This window comes from Durio zibethinus, chromosome 9, assembly GCF_047325235.1.
Source record: "Durio zibethinus cultivar Kanyao isolate XHJ-2024 chromosome 9, ASM4732523v1, whole genome shotgun sequence".
Lineage (NCBI taxonomy): Eukaryota > Viridiplantae > Streptophyta > Magnoliopsida > Malvales > Malvaceae > Durio > Durio zibethinus.
The window spans coordinates 18,813,813-18,840,417 of record NC_143170.1 but is presented as its reverse complement, the minus strand read 5'-3'; the positions used below and the strand labels follow the sequence as shown (position 1 = coordinate 18,840,417).

The 26,605-nt window shown below is 40.0% G+C and overlaps 3 non-coding genes and 6 pseudogenes across 3 annotated transcripts; all 9 read left to right on the top strand.

Annotated features, from left to right (window-relative positions):
- Positions 1 to 148: 148 nt before the first annotated feature.
- LOC149516825 (5.8S ribosomal RNA) lies at positions 149 to 304 on the top strand. Its single transcript, XR_016345426.1, has one exon. It is a non-coding gene; the product is annotated as a 5.8S ribosomal RNA (ribosomal RNA).
- Positions 305 to 4,236: 3,932 nt separating this feature from the next.
- Positions 4,237 to 6,036, top strand: LOC149516824 (18S ribosomal RNA; annotated as a pseudogene).
- A 304-nt stretch (positions 6,037 to 6,340) lies between these two features.
- LOC149516823 (5.8S ribosomal RNA) lies at positions 6,341 to 6,496 on the top strand. The gene has a single exon (XR_016345422.1). It is a non-coding gene; the product is annotated as a 5.8S ribosomal RNA (ribosomal RNA).
- A 232-nt stretch (positions 6,497 to 6,728) lies between these two features.
- LOC149516822 (25S ribosomal RNA) lies at positions 6,729 to 9,610 on the top strand (annotated as a pseudogene).
- A 1,001-nt stretch (positions 9,611 to 10,611) lies between these two features.
- On the top strand, positions 10,612 to 10,767 carry LOC149516821 (5.8S ribosomal RNA; annotated as a pseudogene).
- A 1,505-nt stretch (positions 10,768 to 12,272) lies between these two features.
- LOC149516820 (25S ribosomal RNA) lies at positions 12,273 to 15,639 on the top strand (annotated as a pseudogene).
- A 4,208-nt stretch (positions 15,640 to 19,847) lies between these two features.
- LOC149516819 (18S ribosomal RNA) lies at positions 19,848 to 21,591 on the top strand (annotated as a pseudogene).
- A 291-nt stretch (positions 21,592 to 21,882) lies between these two features.
- On the top strand, positions 21,883 to 22,038 carry LOC149516818 (5.8S ribosomal RNA). The gene has a single exon (XR_016345435.1). It is a non-coding gene; the product is annotated as a 5.8S ribosomal RNA (ribosomal RNA).
- A 231-nt stretch (positions 22,039 to 22,269) lies between these two features.
- On the top strand, positions 22,270 to 25,561 carry LOC149516817 (25S ribosomal RNA; annotated as a pseudogene).
- Positions 25,562 to 26,605: the final 1,044 nt, after the last annotated feature.

The window sequence follows — 26,605 nt, the reverse complement described above, 5'->3', positions numbered from 1 at the left end:
ATATCACAGTCTGTAGTTGAATAATGAACCCCTAGCACAAACTATGCCAAGGAACCAAAATGAAAAAAAACATGCGTGCTATTGCCATCTTGTTCACAGTGCATATGCAAGCGACATCATGACTCATTTTGTCATGAAAAACCTAAACAACTCTTGGCAATGGATATCCCAATTCTCGCATCGATGAATAATGTAGCAAAATGTGATACTTTGTGTGAATTGAAGAATCTTGTGAACCATGAAGTCTTAGAATGCAAGTTGTGCCCATAGCCATTAGGCTAAGGGCACGTTTGCACCATCACCCGCTCTAACCCCTCACCCATTAGGCTTTAAGTGAAGGGGCAAAAAATGGCCACATGTGATCTCAACGATCATGGTTTGCCCAATAGTGAGTCCATGGCAACAATAGCACCATGATTATCAGTGGTAAGGCTTCTAACATGCCTCATCTTTGGTGATGCATGCTCGTTGTCCATCCACACCCTATCAGCCCCTTGCATCACTCAATCAATACTCGTATTGTGACCCCAGTCAGTTAGGATTACCCATTGAGTTTAAGCGTACCAATAAGCAAAGGAAAAGAAACTTACCAAGATTCCCCTAGTCACAATGAGTGAATTAGGAATAACCCAGCTTGAGAATTGTGCACCCTCGGCATTCGAATTGTAGTTTGGAGAAGTGTTTTCAACAGTGGACCAGGCTTAAGTCCTTTAGAAAAGGGTGTTAGAAAAGGTGAGAGCTCTGTTGTGCCTAGACACTGTTGCACCAAGTGGCACTATCTGTGAGTTGGGCTGTTTAGGAATGTAGCCCCAATCGAGCAGTAAATTTCATCCAAGCCTGAGTACAGGCGAGACCAATAGTGAACAAGTACCGTAAGGGAAAAATGGGAAAGACTTTGAAAAGAGAGTGAAAGAGTGCTTGAAATTGTTAAAAGGGAAGTAGATGGGGGCTAATGATGTGCCTTAATCAGATATGGAATGGTGAGAGCCAGTTCACTAATCAGCTTAAGGCATGGACCGACGCTAGTCGGGTAGTGGCCTAAGCTTGGGCTTTTGATATGCCCACAAAGATGTCATTGCCATAATTATGGAATGATGTATACATTATCTCAGTGTGCCTCGACATTGATATGCTCCTAGCATTAGCCTATAGGCTCCACATCCAACCTATCTTCAAACACGAATCAAGGAATTTGACATGTGTGCAAGTCAATGGGATAAAAAGCCCATAAGGTGGAAGTTGATTGGCAAGATCCTTCTACACCAGGGGAAACTAACTCTTTATCCCATAGTTTTGCAAGCTATGAAAGGAAGTAATGAAAAAGTGTCATGACTTGAGATAGGTAGGCCATCTAGGTGTGCATTTCATTTTAGCCTTTATTGAAGATTAATACTATTAGCCTAGGATAAGGGATGATGTGGAGGCTTATGTCAGAACTTATCTTATGTGCCAACATGACAAGATAGAGCAAAAGTCCCTAACCACCTTCTTAGAACCACTGCTAGTTCCCAAACACGCATAAGAGAGTGTCTCGATAGATTTCATTATTGGACTACCTAAGGTGGATAGGTATGGTAGCATCTTTATAATGTTGGACCGATTCTTCAAGCATGGAACCTTTATTCCAGCAACTAAAGAATGCCCAATACAAGAAGTAGCCCAATTACTCCTTAAGAACATGGTCATATACTAGGGTGTTCCTTAATCCATCATCAATTATCAAGACAGTTGATTTACGAGCAAGTTATGGAGTGAACTGTTCAAGCTCTTGGTGTCAGGAGTCAGACTTGAGGTTTTCCACCATTGTGCATCTTTTGATGTATAAGCAGACTGAGAGGGTGAATGCTTTATTAGAGGTGTACCTTTAACACTATGTTAGTGCCTCTAATGAGACTAGCCTAAGCTATTGGATGTAGCTCAGTTCTCATTCAATCTTCAGTGAGGTTTAGGCTACAAATCAAAGCCCTTTTGAGATTATGATTAGGCAGCAGCAATGCACACCTAGTGCTATTACCTTAGGGTACGTGGGACTGAACCAAGCAACTAACAAATTTACCAAGGCATTGTAAGAACATGTTGATCTAGCCCAAGTATGTCTACACAAGACAGTGAAGCAATTGAATAAGTGGGTGATTGAAAGTCGCGAGACATGTAGTATCAAGTAGGGGACTTGGTACTAGTCAAGCTACACTTGGTGCTATGGTATCCAGTGATGCACAAAGGGCTTACTTGCAGGTATGAAGGTCATTTCAAAGTTCTAAAGTGAGTAGGCAAGGCTATATACAAGCTTAAGCTTTTCCCAAGGTACATCCAATCTTTCATGTAAGTATGCTCAAACCCTATCATTAAAACTTGGATGATTGCTCTCGAGGCCAATCGAAAAGTGCACTAGTGGACATTAAGGCCTTTTATGATCGAGAGGTTGAATGCATTTTTGCCAACCATGTGGTATGAAAAAGGTAAATGCCTAGGCATGAGTACTTGGTACAATGGAAAGGCTAGCCCGATGGTGAGTTACACTAGGAGCCAGCTGAGGTATTACGACAGTTCCAAGAATAGATTGACAAGTTCCATGAAAAAGACACAATGAGGCATTAATGGAATAGGTAAGGGGAATGTCACAAGTTGTATGAGCATCATCGAGGTCAAGGTCTAAATGCCAGTGTACGGAGGCCATACCTTCATTAAAGCACTAAGCTATGAGAGTTACCTAATATTAAGCCTAAAGCCTATTCAGGAGAAGCTTCTAGAAAGCCCTTGAAAGGTGGTATAGGCATTGTATGTGTACAGGCTCTAGATAAACCTGGACATAGGCTAGACGTGTAGGCATAGAACCTTCTAGAAGAGCTAGATATAAAAATGGGCATGGGTACTATAACACCCAAGTAGGGAAGCTTTTGGAAGGCTAAGGGCACAAGCACTCTACGAGAGAGCCTGAAACCTTCTAGACCTGGTACACTATAAAGTGTTTAGAACTAGCTCCTTTCTAGAATCTCCCTAACCAACCTTGTATGTGTTTGAGGGCCTTCGAACCCTCTAGAATGTAAATGAGAGCCACACACTTGGCTCCTTGGTGACCACTTAGGCCATGAGGGCTCAAGTATAAATAGGGGTGCACCCTTCCCAATTGGACCAACTCATGAGCTAGTGAACTTGTGAACCTACAAAGCTATTCAAGCATATTTGTACATAAGCCACATTGTTCTAGCAGTATAAAGGATCTCGTATTCTTTTACTAGTGCCTTCTTAGTATGATATAGTGTTTAATTGTCTCTAAGGTCTAACTAGTCCTTGGTGAGTGGTACACTTACTCAACCTGGTTAAAGGTTGACCTAAAATTGCACGGTTGCAAGGTTTAAGACCAAATCCTATGGCACAAGCAAAAGTTATGCTTACAGGCTTGGTCTGGCCAACTTTTTTAGCTATTTGGCAGTTTCTTGGTCCCTTCATATTGACCATAAAAATGACTTGGCCAGGCTAAGCCCATGCATACAGTCGATGCTACCCAAGACCCTAGGAACAAGTTCCTAAATCAAGCAACATCCATTTACGGTGGTGATAGTAGAGTTTGCATATGCGGTTTTGGCTAGATGAGGCATTGGTGGTGTGTGCCATTGGTACCTATTGGATGGTAGAGGTAGTCTAGTGGCCTTTGCTTATGTTTTTTCCATGCCAAGTGGTTGTGGTGTGGCCTCATATGTTGTGTCCTTTGCTTGCTCATCGAGTAATTGATTGGGTGGGCTGTTGACTAATGTGCGTGGATGCTGCCACTTGTACACAATGGGCATATAAGTGGTGTTATAGTTGTGCATGTTGGCAAGCTTTATGCTTGATGCATCAAATTGTTGACCCATCATTCTTTTTAATCTCCCCCTCATGTGGTCATTAAACCTTGGGGGTGCAATCAGGATCCTATGCTACATACATAAATCAATGAAACTAGATGTCTTGCCATCCTTCATCCATCTCGTGTCCTTAAGGGCTATGGGTGGGACCTCAATCGTGCCTCATGTTCTAAGTGTGCCACCTAAACTTTTGTAGTCATATTGGTGCACTATTGTTCGATCATACTCTTACATACATAACATTTTGTAGGCATAGGCTCTTGGATTTTGCTTGTTTGATGCTATGCATTTTACGTCCTCAACATGCATGATGCTTGTGCTCTGTGTTGGCTCTTTCTACCATTTAGTTGGTGCATTGAGGTCCATGCAATGCCAACATCCTAAAAGAATGCTACTGGTTGATTCTGCCAGTAATCATATGCTTGTCTCAAAGATTAAGCCATGCTTATGTAAGTATGAACTAATTCAGATTGCAAAACTATGAATGGATCATTAAATCAATTATAGTTTGTTTGATGGTATCTACTACTTGGATAACCATAGTAATTCTAGAGCTAATACATGCAACAGACCCTAACTTATGGAAGCGATGCATTTATTAGATAAACAATCAACATGGGCTTTGCTTATTGCTCTAATGATTCATGATAACTTGATGGATCGCATGTCCTTTGTGCCAGCAATGCATCATTCAAATTTCTACTTTATCAAATTTTAATGGTAGGATAATGGCCTATGATGGTGATGACAAGTGAAGGAGAATTAGGGTTCAATTCTAAAAAGGAGCATGAAAAATGGCTACCACATCCAAGGAATGCAATAGGTGTGCAAATTACCTAATCTTGACACAAGTAGGTAGAGGCAATAAATAACAATACCAAACTTTATGAGTTTGGTAATTAGAATGAGTACAATCTAAATCCCTTAATAAAAACCCATTGAAAGGCAAGTCTGGTGCTAGCAACCATGCTAATTCTAGCTCTAATAGTGTATATTTAAGTTGTTACAGTTAAAAAGCTCATAGTTGGAACTAGGGTTGGATCTTTTGATCTACTTCATAGTGAGCATCAATATACTTATCCTTATTGCCAACGCTACACTCTAGCCTTAACTACCTGGGTTGTTCCTTTAACACTATTACTTTGATGAAATTAAAGTGCTCAAAGTAGGTCTATGCTTTTATACATTAGCATGGGATAACATTAAAAGATTTTGATCCTATTATGTTGGCCTTTAGGATCAAAGTAATGATTAACACAGACAGTCATGGTCATTCGTATTTCATAGTCAAAGGTGAAATTCTTAGATTTATGAAAGACAAACAACTACAAAGCATTTGCCTAAGATGTTTTCATTAATCAAGAATGAAAGTGGGGGACTTGAAGATGATCAGATACAATCTTAGTCTCAACCATAAATGATGCCAACCAAGGATCGATAGATGTTACTTTTAGGACTTCATCAGCACCTTTTGAGAAATCAAAGTCTTTAGGTTCTAGGGAAGTATGGTCGCAAGGCTAAAACTTAAAGGAATTGACAAAAGAAAACTACCAGGAGTGAAGCCTATGGCTTAATTTGACCAACATAGGGAAACTTATCGGGTCTAGATATAGTAAGGATTGATAAATTAAGAGCTCTTTCTTGATTCTATAGGTGGTGTAGCATGGCTATTCTTAGTTGGTGAAATGATTTGTCTTAGTTAATTTCATTAAAAAATGAGACTTTAGCATGCTAACTAGCTATATTAGAGAGACTACGACTACCCTCTTAGATAGACTACGATTACTTAGGTTAAGAAAGTTTAAGGCAATAACAGGTCTATGATGCCTTTAGATGTTTTAGGCTGTACACGCACTACACTAATGTTTTCAATGAGTCTATAGCCTTGGTCGATAGGCCTAGGTAATCTTTGAAATAACATCATGATAGGGATAGATCATTGTAATTGTTGGTTTTCAATAAGGAATTCCTAGTAAGCATGAGTCATCAACTCATGTTGACTACATCCCTACCCTTTATACACATTGCTCATCATTCCTACGGATTGAATAGTCTGGTGAGGTATTTAGATCATAGCAATATAGGTGGTTTGCTGCATGTGATGTCATGAGAAGTCCATTAAACCTTATCATTTAGAGGAAAGAGAAGTAGTAACAAGGTTTTCATAGGTGAACCTGAGGAAAGATCATTGTCGAAACTTGCTCAATGAATGACCCACAAACATGTTAAAGAAAAAATAAGGGGGCAAGGGTGCCTTCATACCCCAAGCCCCAAGCCCCAAGCCCCTTTGGCCTTGGGCAAGCATGATGGTTGCTTTATTCTATCTCTTAACTGTGCAAAATGATCGGCATTGCTGCTCACAATTGAATCACAAACCCTCAGTGCGAATTGTGCCAAGGAACTGAAATGAAAAAAAGTGCGTATGCTATCACCATCCCATTCTGAATGCATGCATGAGTGGCATCATGACTCATTTGATTGTGAAAAACCAAAATGACTCTCAGCAATGGATATCTTAGCTCTCGCATCAAAAAAGAACATACCAAAATGTGATACTTGGTGTGAATTGCAAAATCTTGATAACCATTGAGTCTTTGAATGCAAGTTGTACCCCAAGCCATTAAGCCAAGGGCACGTTTGCCTAGGTGTTATGCACTACCAACCCCTCCAGCCCTTCACCCATCGAGCTTTGAGTGAAAAGGCAAAAGATGGCCTCCCATGATCTTATCAGTTATGGTTGGCCTAAAAGTGAGTCCTTAACAATAATAGCATTGTGACCGTTGGTGGTAAAGTTTCAAGCATGCCTCATCTCCAGTGACGTGCATTCATTATTGATCGAAACCCTATTAGACCCCCTGCATCGCTCAGTCGGTGCTTACATCATGACCCTATGTTAGATGAGATTACCTTATGAGTTTAAGCATATCAATAAGTAGAGCAAAAGAAACTTACTAGGATTCCCCAACTAATGGTGAGCGAATCGAGAATAGCCCAGCTTGAAAATCAAGTGCCTCTAACATCTGAATTATAGCTTAGAGAAGCATCATCAGCAACAAATTAGGGCCAAGTTCCTTGGAAAAAGGTAATAGAGAGGTGAGAGCCCCATTATACTTGGACATTATTGCACCATGAAGCACCATATGCTTGTTAGGTTGTTTGGGAATGTAGCCCCCATTCGGCACTAAATTCCATCTAGGGCCAAATATAGATGATAAATTAATAGTGAACAAGTACTGCAAGGGAAATATGAAAAGGACTTTGAAAAGAGAGTTAAAAAGTGCTTGAACTTGTCAAGAAGGAAGAAGATGGGGGCTAGTGATACAACCTAGTCATATATGGAATGGTAAGAGCTGATCCACCAATTAGCTCAGAGGGTGGACTGATATGGGTCACGACAATGGCCCAAGCCCAAGCTATCGATATGCTCATGGAGATGTCATTACCATGATCATGGGATACAGCACATGCTATCTCAAAATGCCTTGGCATCAATGTGCTTTCGGCATCAACCTACGAACTCCCCATTTAGCTTGTTTTGAAACACAAACTAAGAAGTCTAGTATATGTGTTAGTTAATGGGCTAAAAAACTTGTAAGACATAAGGAAGCTAATTGGCGAGATCCCTTATGGGTGCACTACCTACTAAGCTTAATCTTTTGAGAAGGGTTTGAATGTGAGCATGCCGTTAAGACCTAAAATATGGTGAACTATGCCAGAGCAAAGCAAAGCTAGAGAACACTCTAATTGAGGCCCATAGTGATATTAACACATAAATCATTCATCTGACTAGGTATAAGGGCGAAAGGCTAATTGGACCGTCTAGTAGCTGGTTCCCTCCAAAGTTTCCCTTATGATAGCTAAAGCCCTTAGCAAGTTTTATTGGGTAAAGCCAATGATTATAGGCATCAAGGGTGCAATGCCCTTAACCTTTTCTCAAATTTTAAATAGTTAGGATGGCACGGTTGCTTTATTGAGCCATGCCACAGATTCAAGAGCTCAAAGGGGCCATTTTTGGTAAGTAGAATTAGTGATGCAAGATGACCCAAAAGCTAGGTTATGATGCCCAACTATGTGCTAACCTAAAACCCACAAAAGGCATTGGTCGATTAAGAAAGCAGGACAATGGTCATGAAGTTAAAATCCACTAAGCGTAGTCGAAGGTAGGGTCCAACACCAAACACTGTACAAGCCCTTGAAATCAGAATGATCGAGTGTCATCTATGCTTGGTCATACTTATAACTACATCAGATCTCTAAAGTGAATAACCTTTAGTCATTGGAACAATATAGATAAGGGAAGTTTTCAATATGGGTTCGTAACCTCAAAAAAAGAATTCACTTTGAGAGCTAGGCATGGGGATACCGTCCTAAACCAATTGGTTACCGATGCACTACTAAAGCTACTCCCCTGGTGAAAGTGGGTCATTACATGCCAGTCGAAGGATGAACTAGGAATGGCTCTCTCAGAGGCCTTCCTCAAGTTATGAACAATTGACTCAAAATTGGTACAAACAATGGGAATTTGATTGTTTAATTAAAATAGCATTGTGATGGTCTCTGTGGATGCTCGCGTAATGTGATTTTTGCCCAGTGCTCTAAATGTCAAAGTGAAGAAATTTAATTAAGCACAGGTAAATGATAGGAGTAGCTATGACTTTCTTAAGGTAGCCAAACACCTCGTCATCTAATTAGTGACACGTATAAATGGATTAACAAGATTCCCACTATCCCTATCTACTATCTAGCGAAATCATAGCCAAAGGAAGGGCTTGGCAAAATCAACAGGGAAAGAAGACCCTGTTGAGCTTGACTCTAGTCTAACTTTGTGAAATGACTAAAAATGTGTAGGATAAATGGGCACCCTCTAGCGAAATTGAAATACCACTACTTTTAATATTATTTTACTTATTTTGTGAATCGAAGGTGGGCCACAACCCTTTCTTTTGGACCTAAGGCCAGCCTTGGTTGATAGATCCAAATAGAAGATATTGTCAAGTAGAGAGTTTGGCTAAGATGGTACATCTATTTAAAGATAACATGGTGTCCTAAGATGAGCTTAATGAGAATAGAAATCTCATGTGGAACAAAAAGGTTAACATTTGTTTGATTCTGATTTCCAATACAAATATGAACCATAAAATAGTGGCCTATCAATCCTTTAGACCTTCAAAATTTGAAGCTAGAGGTGTCAGAAAAGTTACCATAGGGATAACTGGCTTATGGTAGCCAAGCATTCATAGAGATGTTGCTTTTTAATCTTTTGATGTCGGCTCTTCTTATCATTGTGAAGCAAAATTTACCAAGTGTTGGATTGTTCACCCACCAATAGAGAATGTGAGTTGGGTTTAGACCATTGTGAGATAGGTTAGATGGTAGCATTACAGTAGTAATTGAACCTAGTACGAGAGGAACTATTGATTCACACAATTGGTCATCATGCATGGTTGAAATGCTACTAGTAAGAAGCTATCATGCACTGGATTACGATTGAATGCCTCTAAGTTAAAATCTAGGCTAGAAGTGATGCACGTGCCCATCGCCCAATTGTTGACCCATAGTAAAGGCCCATATCCCCCAAGGGCATGTATCGTCGGTGCAACTCCTAAGAGGGACAAGTCATGCGGGCCTTTTTAGAGCTCAATTCCCATTGAGCAGTAGTAAAATTCTTTGTAGATGACATAAATATGTGATGGAGTATTGTATGTGGCAAAGTGGCCTTGTTACCATGATCCACTGAGATTTAGCCCTTTGTCACTTTGATTTGTCTTTCCTCTCCCCACACCTACTGAAGTCATCTCACTTTACTGTTTTACACTACAGCTCTCTGAGGTTGGGGATGAATGGTGTCATAACATATTGATCCATATGTCGAAAGGGTTCAAACTAAAAAAACATTACTCATCATTTGTTGCAACTTGGCACTTTGTCCCAACCACATCATTTCACTATTTTTCTTTTTTTATTCATCTTGTTCCTCATAAAAAGATTTTCATTACTTTGTCCCAAATCGTTTAAGGAATTCATTTTTTTTGTGTTAAGGGGTTTTTCTTTCTCTTTTTCTTTTACTCTTTATCTTTGCGACCTTTTGTAATTTTTGCCTCTTTCCCTTTTCAAGTATGTTTCCAAAATTTACCTCCTAGTAGGGAAGGTGATCCTTGGTTGTCGTTGTTTAGAAAAAAAAATCATAATAGGCTTGAAAAGGGGTAAGAATGGATGATTTTATGAATGGTAAAAGAAAAATGACCATTTTTCATCTCAAACATGAATGCTTTCTTTGAAAACCATTTATTGAACAAAGATAAACTCATGAATCATTATAAAAAACTACATATCTTCAAGATATATCTATTTCACATCCACGATCCATAAACGATTTGCTTCCTACAACATTGTGAGAAGTCCATTGAACCTTATCATTTAGAGAAAGGAAAAATCATAACAAGTATTTTCTATGTGAACCTATTGAAGGATCATCATCAAAACCCACTAAATGAATAAGCCATGAATGTGTTAATGAAACACCGAGGGGGCAAGGGTGCCTTCATGCCCCGAGCCCCTTTTAGCCCTGGACAAGGGCGATGATCACTTTTTTTTGCCTCTCGAGTGTGTAAAACAATTAGTATCACCACCCATGGCCTAATAATAAACCACTAACATGAATCACAAGAAGGAATTGGAATGAAAAAGAGTGTGTGTGCCATTGCTATCCCGTTCATGGTGTGTATACGGGCAACATCATGACACTTTTGTCATGAAAAGCCAAAATGACTTTCGACATTGGATATCTCAGCTCTTGCATCGATAAAGAATGTAGTGAAAAGTGATACTTTGTATGAATTGTACAATCATGTGAACCATTGAGTCTTTGAACATAAGTTGTGCCCTAAGCCATTAGGCTAAGAGAACACCTGCTTGGGTGTCATGCATCATCAAACTTTTCTTTTAAGTATGATTGGGTCTTATAATGGTAGAACTTGGTGAATGAGGCCTACTACTTTTCAACCTTCTGTGGACCTTTCTTCTCTTATGATTTTTTTGACTTTTCTTAGAAAAGTGATTGTTATCAAAGAGAGTCTCAGTCTAGTCACTCAACTAATCCATTTATAGAGTGCTAGTGGTATAGTAGTAGTGTGGTAGTTCTCATTTAGGAAGAAGGGTTTTCCTGCTAATGCATGGAGATTCCAAAATCCTTTTTTAGGTAGCATGTAGTCCCAAATTAGTTTTTTTCAGTGCTGATCCTAGAATAGGTCCATATCGAATTGAGACATCCTTGTAACAATTTCATCTTTTAAAAAAGAAATCTTATTGATATCTTCATCTGAAATAGTTTGATGTTTTTAACCTAGTTGATGCATAAGAAATATATTTTGAATAACCTTTTTTACAAATTCAAGATTCGGTTCTAAAAGGATAGCCTCACTCAAAAAGGGGTTTTGATCGAGAGCCCCATTTTATCCCAAATCCATGGTAAAAAGAGGATGGATGGAATGGTGCTATAGGAATCGATTGAATTTGAATCGACTAATAGAAGTTTTACAGACTCTAGCTACTTGGCTATAGTTCCTTTTATCAATTCCATGTCTTTCTTCTTTGTTCTACTTTGCTTTACAAAATGAGACTAGGAATAAGAGATGCCAGAATGCTTTGGAACGAAGGGCATAACATAGGTGGAGAATCATTTTCATAAATAAAGGCTTTATAAAAAAAAGAGAATCTAATAGTTCTCCCTACTTGAACCTTTTTCATGACGATAGTATAAAAAAGCATTTAAAGATTTGTTAATGATCGATGATGGAGCAGTGGATTAAGCCTCTGAACTCAAATTGCTGTTATTGATTTGACATAGAAAAGGAATCAACTCAAAGAATCAATTTCTTTCTTGACTTGCCTGAATTTATCAAGTTAGAGTTAGCGCATTTGATTGACTTAAATAGACAACCTTCCTAACCACTCAATCTGTCGAATCTTTTTAACCAACCTTGAATCTTTCTTTATCCATTATCAAAAGGCAATGGCATTTAACTCAAGGAATCCTAGACTATATAGTTGTCCTTTCTCTTTTGAGTGTTAAACTAAATAAATATGAATTTTTTAGCTATAGCAATAAAGATATGTAAAAAATGTCCAATCCCAACCTTCAATGGGTTATATGGGTAAACTACCCTAACTTAATGAAATTTACTCATCACCTCTTTTAGATTATAGAAGTGAGTCAAATGGTGATGGGATTTCCCTCCATTCGAAAGAGTACATGAGATAGCCTTTGTCTAATCGATCGTGATTGGCCCAAAAGTGAGCCCCTAGCAATGATAGTGCTGTGACCATTAGTGGTAAAGCTTCCAACATGCCTTGTCTATGGTGATGCATACTCATTGTCCATCTAGATGCCATTGAACCCCCCGCATCACTCGATCAATGTTTGCATCATAACCTTAAGTCAAGCGAGATTACTCGCTGAGTTTAAGCATACCGATAAGCAAAGGAAAAGAAACTTGCCAAAATTCCTTTAGTAATTGCAACTGAATCATGAATAGCTCAGCTTGAGAATTAGGCACCCCTAGTGTATGAATTGTAGTATAGAAAAGCATCCTCAGTGGTGGACTAAGCCCAAGTTCCCTAAAAAGGGGCACCAGAGAGGATGAGAGCCTTGTTATGCCTGACCATGTTACACCACAAAGCATTGTCTGTGAGTTAGGTTGTTTGGGAATGTAGACCCAATCCAGTGGTAAATTTCATCTAAGGATGAATATGGGTGAGAGACTAATAGCAAAAAAGTATCATAAGTTAAAGATGAAAAGGACTTTGAAAAAAGAGTCAAAGAGTGCCTAAAATTGCCAAAAGGGAAGTAGGTGGGGACATCAATGCACCTCAGTGGGTATGGAATATTGAGAGTCAGTCCACCAATTAGCTTGAGGGGTGGGCCGATGTGGGTCACAGTGGTGGCCTACACTTAGGCTTTCAACATGCCAATAAAGACATTGCCACCACAATCATGGAATGCAACATGCTTCATCTCGGCATGCCTTAACACCAGCATGCTCCCAGTGTTAGCCTACGAACTCTCTACTAGCTCATCTTGAAACACAGAACGAAGAGTCTAAAAGATATGCAAGTTAATAGGCTAGAAAACTCATAAGGTGCAATGAAGCTAATTGGCAAGATCCTTCATAGGTGTACCACTGATAGATCTTGATCTTTTGAGAATGGTTTAAGTGAGAGCATGCATGTCTGGACCCGAAAGATGGTGACCTATGCCTGAGTAAGGCAAAGCCAAAAGAAACTCTGGTAGAGGCTTACAAAGATACTAACATGCATATTATTCATCTAACTTTGGTATAGGGGCAAAAGATTAATCAAATAGTCTAGTAGGTGGTTTCCTTCAAAGTTTCTTTCAAGATAACAGGAGCCTTAGTGAGTCCTATAAGGTAAAGTTAATGACTAGAGGCATCGAAGGTGCAATACCTTCGACCTATTCTCAAACTTTAAATAGGTAGGACAGTGCTACTACTTCATTAAGTCACACCATGGAATCAAGAGCTACAAATGGGGCATTTTTGGTAAGCAAAACTGGCATTACAGGATGAACTAGAAGCTGGTTTATGATGACCAACTACACTTTAACATAGAACCCATAAAAAGTGTTGGTCTATTAAGATAGCAAAATGGTGGTCATAGAAGTCAAAATCGCTAAGAAGTGTGTAAAAACTCACTTACCGAATTATCTAGACTAAAAAATGGATGGTGCTTAAGCGTGTGATCTATACCTAGCGTAGGGGCAAGGGCCAAGCCTCGACGAGTGCGAAGGCACATTGGTCCTTGCAAAACCCAGGGCATAAGCTTAAGTGAAGCAACTGTCAGTGCAAATCTTGGTGGTAGTAGCAAATATTCAAATGAAAACGTTGAAGGTTAAAGAAGAGAAAATTTCCATGTGAATAGCACTTGCACATGGGTTAGTCATTCTTAAGAAGTAAAGGAAGCCCATTTGACAGTGCATCTAGAACGAGCTTCAAAAAGGAATTGGGTTAAAATTCTTGAACCAGGATGCGACAAATGTTGACAATGTTCGGGAGTTTGGAGAGGTCAGCAGAGGCCTTGGGAAAAGCTATCTTATCTATTTAATGTCTTGTGCACCCTAAAAATAGCTCAATCAGAGGTAAGGTCTAATAGCTAGAAGAGTATCGCATGTCATATAGTGTCCATTATGCTCTCAGTGGCTCTTAAAAATTCAAGGATTGAGTACTGTCTATGCGCAATCATACTCATAACTGCATTAGTTCTCCATGGTGAACAACTTCTAGTTGATAGGAAAATATAGGCAAGGGAAGTTGGCAAAATGGATCTGTAACCTTAAGAAATGGATTGGCTTTAAGGGCTGGGTGTGAGGGTCCCAATTTCAGACCCATTGGTTGCCAATGCATTACTCAAGCTTCTTTTACAGTGAGAGTAGGTTGCCACATACCAACAGGAGGATGGAATGGGAATGGCACCCTTAGGGGCCTTTCCCGAGTGATGAATAGTTGACTTAAAATTAGTACGGAAATGGGGAATCTGATTGTTTAATTAAAACAAAGCATTGTGATGGTCCCTGCAACTACCATGCAGTGTGATTTCAACCCAATGTTGTGAATTTCAAAGTGAAGAAATTCAACCAAAGCTCAAGTAAATGGCGAGAGTAACTATGGCCCTCTTAAGGTAGCCAAATGCCTCATCATCTAATTAGTGATGTGCATAAATAGATTAATGACATTCCCACTATCCCTATCACTATCTAGCAAAACCACAACTAGAGGAATAGGCTTGGCAGAATCAATGGGGAAGAAGACCCTATTAAGCATAACTCTAGTCTGACTTTGTGAAATGACTTAAAAGGAGTAGGATAAGTGGGAGTTCTTGGGCGAAATTGAAATACCACTACTTTTAACATTATTTTACTTATTCCATGAATCAGAGGTAAGGCACAACCCTTTCTTTTAGACTCGATGTCAACCTCGGTTGATCGATCTGGGCAAAAGACATTGTTAGGTGAGGAGTTTGGTGTTGCAGCACATTTGTTAAAAGATAACATAGGTGTCTTAAGATGAGCTCAACAAGAACAAAAAATCTCACGTGGAACAAAAAGGTAAAAGCTCATTTGATTTTGATTTCTAGTACAAATACAAACTATGAAAGCATGGCCTATCGATCTTTTAGACCTTCAAAATTTGAAGTTAGAGGTGTCAAAAAAGTTACCACTAGGATAGCTAGCTTGTGGTAGCCAAGATTTCATAGCAACATTATTTTTTGATCCTTTGAAGTCATCTTTTCCTATCATTATGAAGTAGAATTCACCAATTATTGGATTGTTCACCCACCAAAATGGAACATAAGTTAGGTTTAAACCATCATGAGATAGGTTAGTTTTACCCTACTAATGGTAGCATCACAATAGTAATTCAACCTAGTACAAGAGGAACTATTGAATTACACAATTGATCATCATGCATGGTTGAAAAGCCAGTGGCACGAAAGCTACCATATGCTAGATTATGATCGAAGGCCTTTAAATCAAAATCCAAGCTAAAGGTGATGCACATGCCCATCGCTCAATTGTTGACCATGGCCCCAAAGAGCAAGTGTCACAAGTGTAGCCTATGAGGTGGACAAGTCATGCAAGCTTCCTTGGAGCTCAATTCCCATTGAGCGGTGGGTAGAATACTTTATAGATGACTTAAATACACAATGGGGTATTGTAAGTGGTAGAGTGGCCTCACTGCTATGAGCCACTGAGATTCAATCCTTTGTCACTGAGATTCATCCTTTTCCTCTCATACCCATCGAAGTCCTCTTACTTTATTTGTCAAAGATTGTGCTATAGTATTGAGCCTTTTAAAAGCCCATAAATCTGATCTTCCTAGTATTATGTTTAGGTGTGCTCATACCTCGATCATCAGTGCTTGCATTTGGGTCTAACTGTGTGCTCATGCATCTCTCACTAATGCCCACGCCGAGGCCTAGCTTAATTTTGCCAAACCTAAACACCTTGCCTGAGTCCTTGAAGTCTTGAACACTACCCATACCATTGTTTTGAGCTCGTTTCTTGTGACCTGGGCCTCTAGTAAGCCTTAAGGCCTAGCCTTCTAGCTATCAGACCCTATCTAATTAAAACTAGAACTATTTTTTAACTCAAAGAGAACCCTAAGGCCTATACCAACTTGCAAACCATGACACATGTACATGCCTTAACCACCATTAGGGCATGTTGGCCATTGGTCTCAACACATGCTTCAACCACCATTGGCACTTGTTAGCCCTTGGTGTGGGTAGTTCCCTTGAGCACCATTAGCACATGCTGGGTAATGCAATATACGTGAGTGTCTTCGGCTAGGCCGTGCACCATGCATACCATAACCAAGTAATAGGTGGGTTTAGGCACATCTTTATTTTTTTACAGTGCCAATGCCATTTTTTATGGCTTGTAAATTCATACAAGTACTCATTAGCATCTGCACCTAGGCTTGGTTCAATTTGCCAAACCTAAACACAATGCCTAAGCCTCCAGAGTCTTAATAAGTACCCGTACCACTGTTCTGGGCTTGTTCCCCATGACCTAGGCCTCTAATAGGCCTCAACACCTAGTCCTTTTAGTAGTTGAACCTTGTCTTACTAGAACTAGAACTACTCCTCTACTAAGGTTAGACCAGCTTGCAAACCATGACACATGTACATACCTTAACCACCAGTAGCACATGTTGTCCCTTCATGTGGGTAGTTCCCTTGAATACCATTGGCAAATGCTAAGATGTGCACCACGGGTGGGTATCCTGGGCTTAGGCCAAGTACAATGCATACCATGATTGGATAGTAGGTAGGTTCAGGCACATCTTCATATTTCTTTTTTGCCAATGCCATTTTTATGGCTTGTCAATTCATTTAAGTGCTCACTAGCGCCTGCACCTAGGCCTGGCTCAATTTCACCGCATAAGCCTTTGAAGTCTTGATCACTACCCATACCACTATTTTAGGCTAGTGCCCCATTACCTATGCCTCCAATAGGCCTTAAGGCCAGGTTCCTTTGGCAGTCAGATCCTTTCCCACTAGAACTAGAACTACTCCTCGATTAAGGGAAAACCTATAGGCTTAGACTAGCTTACAGACTGTGACACAAGCACATGCCTTGACCACCATCAGGACATGTTGGCCTTTGGTTTTGGCACATGCCTTAACCACCATCAGCACATGTTAACCCTTTGTGTCCATAGTTCCCTCAAAGCCCATCGACACATGAAGGGCCACATGTCATGCGTGGGTATCCTGGGCTTAGGCCATGCACAATGCATACCATGACTAGGAACTAGGTGGGCTCAGGTACATCTTCATATTTTTACCATGCCAATGCCTTTTTTATGGCCTATAAATTCACATAAGTGCTCACCAGTGCCTACACCTAGGCTTGGCTCAATTCTACTGAACCTGAACATCACACCATGTCTTTAGAGTCTTGATTACACCTCGTACCACTATTCTAGGCTAATTCCCTATGACCTGGAACTTTAGTATGCCCTAAGGCCTGGTCTTCCTGGCTATCAGACCCTATCTCACTAGAGCTAGAACTACTACTCAACTAAAAGATAACCCTTAAGCATGGACTAGCTTATAGACCATGACACATACACATGCCTTGACCTCTATTGGGACATGTTGGCCATTATTCTTGATACAGGGTTCAACCACCATCAACACATGCTAGCCCTTGGTGTGGTTAGTTCCTTCGAACACCATCTGTACATACTAGGTCATACACCATGCATAGGTACCTTGGGACTAGGTCATGCACTATGCGTACCACGATCAGGCTGTGAGTGGGTTCAGGCACATCTTTGTATTTTTGCTATGCCAATGCCATTTTTATTGCTTGTAAATTCATATAATGGCCCCCTAAGCCTTCATGTGAAATTTCATGGCAAGAAGACTCGTTTTTTATTTTTCATGATTTTTGAAAAATTTTATGGTTTGAGTTTTTTGAATTTTTTTTAGAAGGAGTTTTGGCCCCAAATTTGGAATATATGATCCTTGTATTTTTTTTTGTATGCACAAAAAAATTTAGGTAAAAAATCAAAGTGTAGAAAATTTTGTGACCATTTGAAAAAAAGTCCCAATTTCAAACACTTAAATGGCTATTGATTATGACCCTGTAAAAGCTCTTATGCTCTTTAAGGGGGTGTAAGTGATTAAGGTTCCTTAGGGGATAGGGGGCTGATATAAGGGCCAAGGACTAGCACCCATCGTACATCATGTGCGAACACCCCTTGGCCCCTTCCCTTAATCACCAGTTCCCAATACCACTGGTCAAGTTCTCTAACGACACTTTAATGATGGTGCCTTAGGTAAAAAAATATGGCACCAGCACATGCATGAGCCTAGCATGTGCACCGAGGCCTGAATCAAACTTCAACTAAGGCTTCAACCATCATTGGCATATGATGGTGCATGCTTGGGCACATGCCTCAACCAACATTGGCACAAGTTGGCCTTTGGTACATACACCTTAACACAAGCTGGCCTTTGCTACTTGCACCTATCTTGACCACTATTGACACATGCTTGCCCTTGGTAAGGGAACATGCCTCAATTAGCATTGATAGAAGATGGTCCTTAGTATGGGCAGCTAGGTCGAACATCATTAATACATGCTGGCCTTTGCTATGGGCACTTGCCTTAAACACCAAAGACACTTGCTTGGCCTTGGCATGCACACCTGCTTTGACCACCATCGGCACCTATGAACCCTTGGAGTGGGATATGCTTGTTTGAAAAAAGTATCTCTATTACAATTACTTTAATATTTATTACTAGCATATTTATAAAATCTCATGCTCTTTAAAGATGGTTGTTTGGGACCTCTTTCTCCTCTTACGTGGGGAATAGGTGTGCGTGATGGGCCTGTCATTGTGTATATCCATGGCACCATCCCTGGAGCAAAATCCAAGCCATGCATGCCTTTTAACCATGTTGTCTAATGATTGGTTGCTCATGTGACTTGCAAGAGCTCATGGCCTCAATCGGTTGGTGTGAATATAGAAAAAGGGCTTGATTGTGGTGAGCTTAAACTCGTGCCTACAATTGATGCTACCCTATACCATAGACCAAGTCCTTGAATTAGGTAATGGTTCCCTAATGTGGTGCAAGTAGAATCTGCGATCATGGGATTAGTCTATCCAAGTCTCTCGAGTATTTGGTAATCTCGTGGTCCCTTCTCATCAACCATAAAAATGCCTTAGGTTGGCCAAGCCCATAATGTAGTCGATGTTTCCCAAGACCCTAGGAACACATCATTGAATTGGGCAACATCCCCCTGGTGTAGTGACAGTGGAGTTTGCATGTACTGTCCCTGCTAGAGCAAGCATTGGTGGTGTCATGCCATTATTACTTGTTGGATGGCAATGGCAGTCTCATGGCCCTTATGTTTTTTTCATGCCAAACGGTTATGGCATGGCCTTGGATGTCTTTTCCTCCACTCACTCATCAAGTATTCGATTGGGTAGGATGTGAACCAATATGCATAGATGATACCACTTATACACAATAGGCATAAGAGTGGTGCTATAGTTGTGTGTGTTGGTAGGCTCTATGCTTGATGCATTAAACTATTGACCCATCATCTTCTTTAATCTCCCTCATGTGGTCATTATACCTTAGGCGCATAATCAGGATCCTATACTGCATACCTAAATTGATGGAAACTAGATGTCTTGCCATCCCTCATCCGTCTTATGTCTTTAGGGGCTATGAGTCAGACCTCAATCATGCCTGGTGTCTCAAGCATGCCACCAAAACTTCATGGTCACATTGACGCACCAATGTTTGATTGTACTTTCAGATGGGCCTAAGCTCTTAGCCTATGTTTGTCTGATTCTATGCATTTTATGTGCTCGACATGGATAATTCTTATGTTCTATATTGGCTCTCTATACTACTCAATCAGTGTGTTAAGGCTTATATGATGCCAAAGTCCTAAAAAAATGCTACCTGGTCGATCTTGCCAGTATTCATATGCTTGTCTCAAAGATTAAGCCATGCATGTGTAAGTATGAACTAATTTAGATTGTGAAATTGTGAATGGCTCATTAAATTAGTTATAGTTAGTTTGATGGTATCTACTACTCGAATAACTGTAGTAATTCTAAAGCTGATATGTGCAACAAACCCTGACTTTTAGAAGGGATGCATTTATGATAAAAGCTCAATACGAGCGATGCATCATTTAAATTTTTGCCCAATCAACTTTCAATGGTTGGATAGTGGCCTACTATGGTGGTGGTGGGTGACAGAAAACTAGGGTTTGATTTCAGGGAGGGAGCTTGAGAAATGGCTACCATATCTAATGAAGGCGATAGGAGCACAAATTACCTAATCCTGACATTGGGAGGTAGTGGTAATAAATAACAATACTGGGCTATATGAGTCTGGTAATTAGAATGAGTATAATCAAAATCCCTTAATGAGGATCCATTGGATGACAAGTTTGGTGCCAACAGCCACGACAATTAATTCTAATAGTGTCTACGTAAGTTATTGTAGTTAAAAAACACATCATTGGAACTAGGGTTAGGTCATTTGGTCCACTTCACGGTGAGCACTGATTTACTTATCCCTATTATCGATAATGTGCTCTTAGCCTTAAATGGCTGGGTCATTCCTTTGATGCTATTACTTTGAAGAAATTAAAGAGCTTAACATAGGCTTACACTTGTATACATTTGCACATGATAACATCATAGGATTTTAATCCTATTGTGTTGGCCTTTAAGATCAGAGTAATGATTAACAAGGACAGTTAGAGGCATTTGTATTTCATAGTCAGAGGTAAAATTCTTAGATTTATGAAAAATGAACAATTGCAAAATCATTTTCCAAGGATGTTTTCATTAATCCAAAATGAAAATTGAAGGTTCAAAGATGAACAGATACTGTCTTAGTCTTAACCATAATCATGTCAATAAGGGATGGACGAATGATACTTTTAGAACTCCACCAGCACCTCATGAGAAATTAAAGTCTTTGGGTTTCGAGGTAAAGTATGGTCACAAGGCTGAAACTTAAAGGAATTTATGAAAGGGCACCATTAGGAATGGAGCCTACAGCTTAATTTAACTTAACACAAGAAAACTTGCTAGGTCCAAACATAATAAGGATTGATAGACTGAGAGCTCTTTCTTGATTCTATAAGTGGTAGTGCATGGTTGCTCTTACTTGCTAGAGCAATTTATCTGGTTAATTTCGTTAATGAACAACACCTTAGCTTGCTAACTAGCTACATGGAAGAGATCCTTTGTGGCTAGCTTCTTAAGGGGACTATGGTCACTTAAGGTAAGAAAGTTTAAGGCAATAACATGTCTATGATGCCCTTAGAAGTTTTGGACTATACGCATGCTACACTGATATATTCAATGAGTTTATAGCCTTGGCCGATAGGCTCAGGTAATCTTTAAAATTTCATTATGATGTAGATAGATCATTGCAATTATTGGTCTTCAATAAGGAATTCCTAGTAAGTATGAGTCACCGACTTACGTTGACCACATCTCTACCTTTAGTACACATCACCCGTTGCTCCTACCAATTAAATGGTCTAGTGAAGTGTTTTGATCATGGTGAGGTGGATGATTCATTGCTTATGACCTCGTAAGAAGTCCATTGAGCTTTATCATTTAGAGGAAGGAGAAGTTGTAACAAGGTTTTTATAGGTGAACCTACGAAAGGATAATTGTTGAAACCCATTCAACGAATGACCTGTAAATGCATTAATGAAACACCAAGAAGGTGAGGGTGCCTCTATGCCCTGAGCCTTTTCTAGCCTTGAGCGAGTGTGATGGTCACTTCATTCTACCTCCTAACTGGGTGAAATGAATGGTATCACTATCGACGAGTAAATAACAAACCCTCAACATGAATCATGCCAAAGAATCAAAATGAAAAAGAGCACGTGTGCAATTGCTATCCATTTTATGGTGCATGTGTGAGTGGCATCATGACTCCTTATGTCATGAGAAACCAAAACAACTCTCGGCAACAGATATCTCAGCTCTCGTATTGATGAAGAACATAGCAAAATGTGATACATGGTGTGAATTGTAGAATCCTATGAACCATCAAGTCTTTGATTGCAAGTTACGCCCTAAGCCATTAGGCTGAGGGCATAGTAGCTTGGGTGTCATGCACTATTGCCCCTCTAAACCCCCACCTATCAAGCTCTAAGTAAGGGGATGGAAAATGGCCTCCCATGTTCTCATCGGTTATGGTTGGTCCAAAAGTAAGTCTTTGACAATGATAGCCCTATGACTATTAATGGTAAAGCTCCTTGCATAACTCATCTCTAGTGACATGCACTCATTGTCCATCCAGACCCCATCGTACCCCCTGCATCACTCAGTCGATGCTTACATCATAACCTTAGGTCAAGCAAAATTACCCATAGAGTTTAAGCATATCAGTAAGTAGAGGAAAAAAAACTTACTAGGATTCCCCTAGTAATAACAAGTGAACCGAGAATAGCCCAGCTCAAGAATTGAGTGCCCTTAGCATCTGACTTATAGTTTGGAGAAGCATCCTTAATGGCAAACTATACCCAAGTTCCATGGTAAAGGACATCAAAAAATGTGAGAGCCTTATTGTGCCTAGACTTTGTCACACCATAAGGCACTATTTGTGAGTCAGGTTGTTTGGGAATGTAGCCCCAATCGAGTGGTAAATTTTGTCCAAGGCTGAATATGGGTTAAAGACCGATAGCAAACAAGTAACATAAGGAAAAAATGAAAAGGACTTTGAAAAAAAAGTCAATGAGTGCTTGAAATGGTCAGGAAGAAAGCAAATAAGGGCCAATGATGTGCCACAGTTGGATGTGAAATGGCAAGAACTAGTCCACTGCTCAACTCAAGGTGTGGACCGATATAGGTCATAGTGGTGGCCTAACCCTAGGCTTTCACTATGCCTATAGAGACATCATCACCATGGTCATGGAATGTAGCACATGCCATCTTGGTGTAACTCGATGCTAGTGTGTTCCTAGTGTTGGCTTGCATGCTCCTCATCTGGCTTGTCTTGAAACACAGCTAGGGGGGTCTGACATATGTGCAAGCCAACAGGCTAAAAACTCTAGGGCAAAAAGAAGTTGATTGGCAGAATCCCTCATCAGTGCATTGCTAATCAACCTTGATCTTTTAAGAAGTGTGAGCATGTTTGTCAGGACCTAAAAAATGGTGAACTATGCTTGAGTAGGCTGAAGCCAAAAAAAACTCTGGTTGAGGCCCATAGTGATATTGACATGCAAATCATTCATCTAACTTAGGTATAAGTATGAAAGAATAATTGAACCATTTAGTAGCTAGTTCTTTTTGAAGTTTCCCTCAAGATAGCTAAAGCCTTTAGCGAGTTCTAGCAAGTAAAGCCAATAATTAAAAGCATCAAGGGTGCAATGCCTTCGACCTATTCTCAAACTTTAAATAGGTAGGATGACATAGCTGCTTCATTAAGCTGCACCATAGAATTAAGAGCTCTGAGTGGGCTTTTTTTGGTAAGCAAAACTAGCAATATGGGATGAACCAGAAGCTGAGTGACTTTGCCCAACTGCATGCTAACCTAGAACCCACAAAAGGTGTTGGTCGATTAAAATAATAAGATAGTAGTCATGGAAGTCAAAATCCACTAAGGAAGGTGTAACAACTCACCTACTGAATCAACTAGCCCCAAAAATGGATAGTGCTTAAATGCATGACCTATACTTAATTGTTGGGGCAAAGCCAACCCCGATGAATAGGAAGGTGTAATAGTCACCAAAAAACCAGAGGTGTTAGCCTGGGCAGAGTAGCTATCAATGCCAATCTTGGTGGAAGTAGAAAATATTTAAATGAAAACTTTCAAGGCCAAAGAGGGGAAAGGTTCTATGTGAACGGCACTTAAACTTGGGTTAGTTGATCCTAAGAGATGGGGGAAACTTATCTGATAACATGTCCAACATGAGTTTCAAAAAGAAACTAGGTTAAAATTCTTAAACTGAGATACGATGGCTAACAGCAATGTTAGGGAGTCCGATGACATCAATAAGGGCCTTGAGAAGAGTTAGCCTTTTTATTTAATGGCCTGCCCACCTTGGAAATAGCTCATTAAAGGTAAGGTCCAACAACTGAAAGAGCACTGTATGTCATGTGGTGTCTAGTGCACCCTCGATAACCCTTGAAAATCTAGAGAACTGAGTGTCATTGGTGCCTGGTCATACTCATAACTGTATCGGTCTCCAAGGTGAATAGCCTCTAGTTGATAGAATAGTGTAGGCAAGTGATGTCAACAAAATGGATCCATAACCTTAGTAAAATGATTGGCTCTAAAGGCTGGGCATAGAGATCCCAGTCCTAAACTCATCCACTGTCGATACACTAGTCAAGCTACTCCCATGATAAAAGTAGGTCACCACATGCTTGCCTAGAGACAGACTAGGAACAACTCCCTTAAAGGCCTTTCTCAAGCGATAACAGTCAACTCAGAACTGGTATGGAAAAAGGGAATCTAACTATATAATTAAAACAAAACATTGTGATAGTCCCTATTGAAGCTCATGCAATGTGATTTTTGTTCAGTGCTCTAAATGTCAAAGTGAAGAAATTCAACCAAGCACAGGTAAATGACGAGAGTAACTATGACTCTCTTAAGGTAGCCAAATGCCTTGTCATCTAATTAGTGACATGCATGAATGGATTAATGAGATTCCCACTATCCTTGTCTACTATCCAGTGAAACCATAGCTAAGGAAATGGGCTTGCTAGAATCAGTAGGGAAAGAGGACCTTGTTGAGCTTGACTTTAGTCTAACTTTGTGAAATGATTTGAGAGGTGTAGGATAAGTAGAAACTCCTAGGCAAAATTGAAATACCATTACTTTAAACATTTTTTTACTTATTCCATGAATCGAAGGCAGAGCACAACTCCTTCTTTTAGACCTAAGGCTGACATATCTATTAAAAGATAATATAAGTGTCCTAAGATGAGCTCAATGAGAATACAAATCTTATGTGGAACAAAAGGGTAAAAGCTCATTTACTTTTGATTTCCAATACAAATATGAACATTGAAAGCATGGCCAATTAATCTTTTAAACCTTCAAAATTTGAAAATAGAGGTGTAAAAAAAGTTACCACAAGGATAATTGGCTTATGGTAGCTAAACATTCATAGCGACATTACTTTTTGATCCTTCAATGTCGGCTCTTCCTATTGTACTGAAGTAGAATTCACCAAGTGTAGGATTGTTCACCCACCAATAGGGAACATAAGCTGCATTTAGATTATCATGAGATAGGTTAGTTTTACCCTACCAATGGCAATATCACAATAGTAATTGAACCTAGTACAAGAGTAACCATCGATTCACACAATTGGTTATCGCACTTGATTGAAAAGTTTATGGCACAAAGTTACTATGCATTGGATTATGATTGAAGGCCTTTAAGTTAGAATTTGAGCTAAAAGTGATGCATTGGCCTATCACCTGATTGTCTACCTATAATAAGGTTCCATGGCCCTTCAAAGGCATGTGTCATAGGTATGGCCCCCTTGGAGCTCAATTCCCACAGAGTGGTAGGTAGAATCCTTTACAAATGACTTAAATATGCAATGAAGTATTGTAAGTGGTAAAGTGGCCTTGCTACCATGATCCACTGAGATTCAACCCTTTGTCATTTCGATTCATCCCTCCCTGCCCCCACACCCACCGAAGTCCTCGCACTTTATTTTTTTACACCATACCCCTCTGGGGTTGGGGATGAATGGTATTGTCTATTGTAATTGATTCAGCCAAAGGATAACATCCTTCCCTTAAGCATCCAACAAAATGACAACCAAATGCCCTTGGTATTTGTTACAAGGATGGGCCTACCCTTGTTGTGGGTAGTTGCCTTGAGCTCTGTTATCAAATGCTACCCTTGGATCGATTCTGCCTATATGACATTGATAGCACCTAGCCCTTAATTCATGCGGGTAATTACATCCAACACCATCGATAGATACTGGCTCATTGTTGCCTCAGACAACATCAACACATGCTAACTCTTTGGTTTGGGATGTTGCCTTAGACACCATCACCAGATGTTGGCACTTGGTACGAGCACTCGCCTTGACCACCATCGGCACAAGTATGCCCTTAGTATGGGTTGTTGCCTCAAACAACTCTTTGGTAGATGTCATCACTCGGGGTAGGTTGTTATCATAGACACCTCTTTTACAGATGCTAACACTTGGTATGGCAAGTGTACCTGTGACCCTCGCACCTAAGGCACTTGCCAGCCCTTCGATTGCCATCGACACCAAATGGCACATGGTGCATGTCTCACAGGCTCTAGTATTAAGCCAAACTCAATGTGGCCTTGGATAGGGAATTAACTTTGTCTGCCTAAGTCAACTTACGAAACCCAAGTGCTTAGCATAATTCTAGCTTGTCAAAGATTATGCTATGGTACTGGTCCATCTAAAAGCCTATAAATTTGATCCTACTAGGACTATGGTCAGGCGTGCCCACACCTTGTTTTGATCGTGTGCCCTCACCTTGATCATTAGTGCCTGCACTAAAGTTTGATCGTGTACCTGCATATTGCTCACCAATGCCCACACTTGGCCTAGCTCAATTCCACTAAACTTGACCACCTTGCTTGAGTCTCTGGAGTCTTCATCGCTACCCATACCATTGTTCTAGGCTAGTTCCCTATGACCTAGGCCTCTAGTAGGTGTAAAGGCCTGG